Here is a 5255-nt window from a genome sequence, read left to right on the forward strand (position 1 = left end):
GATAGAGAACGGAATCGGTGAACCAAAGGTCATCTGGAAGGAATGTCCGAGTGGCAAAGGTCTCGCCACTGGCATGATGACCTGTAAGAAAGACCGCCATGTCGGCGTAAAAAGGCCTGTATAGCCTCGGATACGAATCCTGAAGCTCCGGAGGACATTTATGTGGACAGCGGCAAGAGCGGGCTAGTGAGTCCACTGTGATGGTGATCGGATGGCCATCTACAGAAGTGACCAGCTCGGCTGTGGTAAGCGGCGATGATCGGAAGTTCTGGTAGAACAACCGTACCAGCCGCAGGTAGACCGGCTCTATGACGGGGGCAAAAATAGCGGCCAGGCCCCTTTGAATGATATAATGGTAAGCAGATCAGGTCAGCACCGATCTAGAGAAGAAGGTCGTGTCGAACACTGACTCATGGTCGACCGTTATATGCGCATATCGAGGCATGAGCCTATCACGCTCCAAATGAGCTGGCTGAGTAGGCTGAGCTGGCTGAGGTGAATACTCAGCTCCAGTATGTGGTAGAGATGGTGATGGTGTAAAAGCAGGATGAGCCGCAGAGGTGGATGGTATATGGTCATCCTCAGCCTTAAAAGATGGTGACTAAGGTGGGGTAGCCTGTGCTGGCTCCTCCCGTACATAAGAGGGCTCTGCTGGCTCCTCTGTCCGTGGTCTAATGTGTCGGTGGGGCCCGTATTGCTTGTTAGCAATGGTCTTCCTCTTAACCATGGCCTATAAAAAGAAAAAGAAAAACTTGCAATGGGAGTTAGTACCAGAGTAAGAAAGTTTAAGCACATATAGAAACATGTATGTCAAGTAACAATAGACAAAACAAATATGACATGAATCTATGCAAGTGGCAGGATATGAAACATGCTAAACAATGTAAGTATGAAATGCATCCAATATGGAATATCACAGGCATTGGACATATATAAGATAGCATGAACATAAGATATGATGAATGAAGTACGTGTGTGTGAGATCTGTAAAGTTTGATCGATCACAAAAAGAAGTGAGATCGATCGCAAAAATTGAATCGATCGAAATTAAGTGAGATCGATCTCACAACTTCGATTGATCGGGGACATGAGTTTGATCGATCTCTCTAGATCGATCTGAGATACAAGTTCGATTGATCGAATTATGCGACGAATATAAACAATCACAGATCTGTGACTTTGGAAGCATGGGGCCCACATGAACGTGTTCGTGGGCCCATCAATACAACAAATCAATCAATCCTAGCCACTGTTCAAAGCCCACATTCCCAAATCAAATCAAATCATCAAAAATATATACACATATATACATATATATACACATATAAACACAAATGCTTCAAGCTCCAACAATGGAGGATTTTGTCATGTATATAGCATGTATTCAACATATAAAGCATGTATGCACAAGATTGAAGCTTAAATCATGAGGGACATTCTTGGATCTTACCTCAAACGATGAGAGAAGTAGAGATGTGGAAGAGTGAAGATGAATCCGAGAAGGGAGAGAGAGATTGATGCTTAGATGCTCACCGAAAAGTTCACCGGAGGTGGGAGAGGTGATGGCACAATGGCGACGGAGAAGGGGTTTAGGGTTTGCAGAAAGGGTGAGATCGATCTAAGGTATCGATCTAGAAAACCCTCAGTTCTATTTTTAAAAACAATCCCGACAGAGTTCGATCGATCGAACTTCAACTGAGATCAATCGAACTTTGATGAACTCTCTTTAAAGTATTTTTGGATTTTTGAAATTTTTGAAAATTACAAAATTAAAATTAAAAATTGGAATTAAAATTAAAAATTGGAAAATAAAGTAAAATAAAATAGAATAAAATATTTTTGGTTTTTTTTTTAATTAAATTTAATTGAATAAACAATAATAATTAAAAACTAATTAAAATATTTTTGAATTTTTGAAAGCTTTTTGAAAAATAACATAAAATGAAATAAAATGAAATGAAAATAAAATAAAAGTGAAAATATTTTTGGATTTTTGAAAATTTGAAAAGTCAAAACAAAATCAAAATAATGAAACAGAGAACTGAGATCGATCGAAACAAGAGTTCAATCGATCAGACAAAGAGCAAAAATATGCAGGTTTTTGGCTCAGAAAATTAGCTAAGTGTTAGAACTTGAAGATCGATCGAACTTGGAAGTTGGATCGATCGAAGAACTTTTTGATCGATCTTGGAATGTTTCGATCGATGAGAAAGAGAGGTGAAATATGCAGGTTGATGCAAACTCAAAATTTTTCTAAATGTTGAATCATGAGATCGATCGAACTTGGAAGTTGGATCGATCGAAGGGCTCTTGATCAATCTAAGAATTGGTTCAAACGATGGGACAGAGAGGTGATTTGGATGCAGGTTTCTGCAGGTTGAAAAATTTTCTAAGTGTTGGATGCAGAATGAAGTTCGATCGATCGAACTCAGGTTTGAGATCAATCGAACTATGCAGAATACTCAATAATGACATAAAAGCTCATGCAATCCTCACCAAAGTTCCTTTCAATGCATATAAACTAAAAACAAGTATCTAGACTTCGCAAGAAATGAAATAAAAGATAGAAATGGGGAAGGAATAGGGTTTTGACACCTTACGAATGCCTTTGCTAGTCTTTCACGTCTCTAGCAAGACATTGGGTTCTTTTAGCCCGGATCAAAGATCTTATAATGCATCCCCTCCTTGTTGGGGTGATAGATTCTTTGAACTCCACCCAACAAATGGTTCTTTGAAGAACTTGTTGGATTAAGCTCAAAAGAAACCTTTGGTCCCTTGTCTATGCAATTACAACTTTTGGGCTTCCATGCCCTTTCAAAGCAAGAATTTGAAACAAAACTTTTAGAATGCAAGGTTGAAGATGATTCCCTTGAAGTTTTGGTCTTACACAAAAGCTCATTTTCTTGACATTGAAGATCATGACATTTATCTACAACATTAACTTCTCCTTCATATTTGTCAAATGAATTGGGTGTGGGATTAAAGATATTCAACTTCACTTTCATATGGCCAAATGAGATCTTCATTATCCCTGTCCTACAATTGATGTTGGCATTAGCGGTTGCCAAGAAAGGACGGCCAAGGATAACGGGAATTTGGCTCTTAGGATTGGGGACCGGTTTCGTGTCAATGACAACGAAATCAACCAGGAAGAAGAATTTATCAATCTTAATCAATACATCCTCAATTATACCCCTAGGCTTCTTAATGGATTGGTCGGCAAGTTGCAAAACTACCGACGTCGGTTTCAATTCACCTAGGCCCAATTTGACATAAACCGAGTATGGAAGAAGGTTAACACTTGCTCCTAAGTCAAGAAGCGCCCGATTAATGATATGATCACCAATAATGCATGATGTAGTGGGTGAACCGGAGTCCTTAAACTTTGGAAGAGTATTATGTTTCAAAATTGAGCTTACTTGCTCGGTCAAAACCACTTTTTTGGTGTTTGGCTCTTGTTCTTCCACTTTTGGGTGCACAAGTCTTTTAAGAATTTGGCATAAGCCGGAATCTGCTTGATTGCATCCAATAGTTAAAGATTAACTTTCATTTGCCTAAACATTTCCATAATTTCATTGGTTTTTGCCTTTTGCTTGTCTTTTGAAATAGATCCTTTTAAGGCATCCGGAAATGGAACTTTTGGTTCAAACACTTTTTCAGAATTGTCTTTGAACTCTCTTCAACACAAGAAATTTTCAAATCATTTTGTTCCAAATCATTTTTCAACAAAACTTTTTCAACATCATTTTTCAAAACTTCTTTTTCAAACACATTTTTCAAGACTTTCTCATTCACAAGATCATGTATATGCAATGAAGGAGGAATGGGATGTGAAACGGGACGGGTGACAACTTGAGGTTGTACCAGTTCACTCTCTTCATTGGACATTCTAACTTGATTGTCCACAATCCAACCACTCCGCAAGGTAGTCACCATATTAACATGTTCAATGGTGTGGCCTTCCGATAAGGAATGGGTTTCCATAACACATTGTTGCTTAGGTGGGGCATTAATAGGCATCTTTCCCTTCTCTCTTGCATTGAGAGTGCTTGCTATTTGCCCTACTTGGGTTTCTAGCTTCGCAATAGATTGAGAATGAGAATAAAGCAATTGTGTGTTAGCCTTTAAAGTGCCCAAAGCATTTAAAAAATTTTCTTCAAAGGCGGGACTTCTAGTATTACCTTGGGAATAAGATTGGTTGGGAAAATGAGAATTAGCAAATTGATTCCCTTGTGATTGATAAGGTCTATAACCTTGGGATCCTTGGTTTTAAAGTGGAGGTAGAATATACTTCCCTTAAAAACCGCCTTGGGAAGGGTTTGAACACTCTCCTTGGTTTTTCCAAGAGAAATTCGGATGATTTATCCAACTTGTATTATAGTGAGTACCATAAGAATTGTTCCCTTGGTTCACAAAAGTTGCATTGACTTGTTCATTAGGTTCATTTTGCACTTGTCTATGAGGACAATGAGAAGTAGAATAAAGAACACTAGAACAAGTCATACATGTTTCATTTGATGCACGATGAGAATGGTTAGGGAAGGAAGATACTTGGTTCGCCGAGTTTTGGTTAATAAAAAATTGATCAAACCTTTGAGATAAAGACTTCATTTTGGCGGCTATTTCATTTGAATGGTCGACTTGATGTAAGCCAACACTCTTCCTACCTTATGAATTTCTACCATTCTTGGATGATAATGTTCTATGCAAAGAATTTTCAGTCATGCTCTCATAAAGACGCCACACGTTATCCTCATGCCTATCAATGTATGAGCCACCCATGGAAACATCAACCATACCCTTATAATTGTCCGATAAACTCTCAAAGAAATATTAAACTAATTGTCATTTGGGCATGTCATGATGTGGACACTTCCTAAGCAATTCATTGAAGCGTTCCCATGCCTCACGAAACGTTTCTCCATCCCCATGTGAAAATTCTCGAATTGAAGTTCTCATGGCATTGGTCTTAGAAACCGGATAGTACTTCTTCAAGAATTCTTGTTGCATTTCTGCCCAAGAAATGATTGAAAAAGGCCTAAGATTGTTAAACCAATACTTTGCCTTGTCTTTTAAGGTGAATGGAAAAAGTTTGAGTCTTAAAACCTCTTCCGGCATTTCCGTATATTTTACGGTGAAACATACTTCAAGAAACTCATCCAAATGCTTGTAAGGTTCTTCACTTGGAAGTCCATGATAGTTAGGAAGCATTTGAATGGTTTGTGACTTGATTTCATAATGATGTGCTCTAAATG

At 38.4% G+C, this 5255-nt stretch overlaps 1 pseudogene; it reads left to right on the forward strand.

The window, feature by feature from the left end:
* Positions 1–4855: 4855 nt before the first annotated feature.
* On the forward strand, positions 4856–4954 carry LOC132280322 (small nucleolar RNA R71; annotated as a pseudogene).
* The last annotated feature ends 301 nt before the right edge of the window (positions 4955–5255 follow it).

The sequence above is a fragment of the Cornus florida genome, unplaced genomic scaffold, assembly GCF_030987335.1.
Source record: "Cornus florida cultivar Cherokee Brave unplaced genomic scaffold, ASM3098733v1 CherokeeBrave_3.0.0_Hap2_Chr10, whole genome shotgun sequence".
Taxonomy (NCBI): Eukaryota; Viridiplantae; Streptophyta; class Magnoliopsida; order Cornales; family Cornaceae; genus Cornus; species Cornus florida.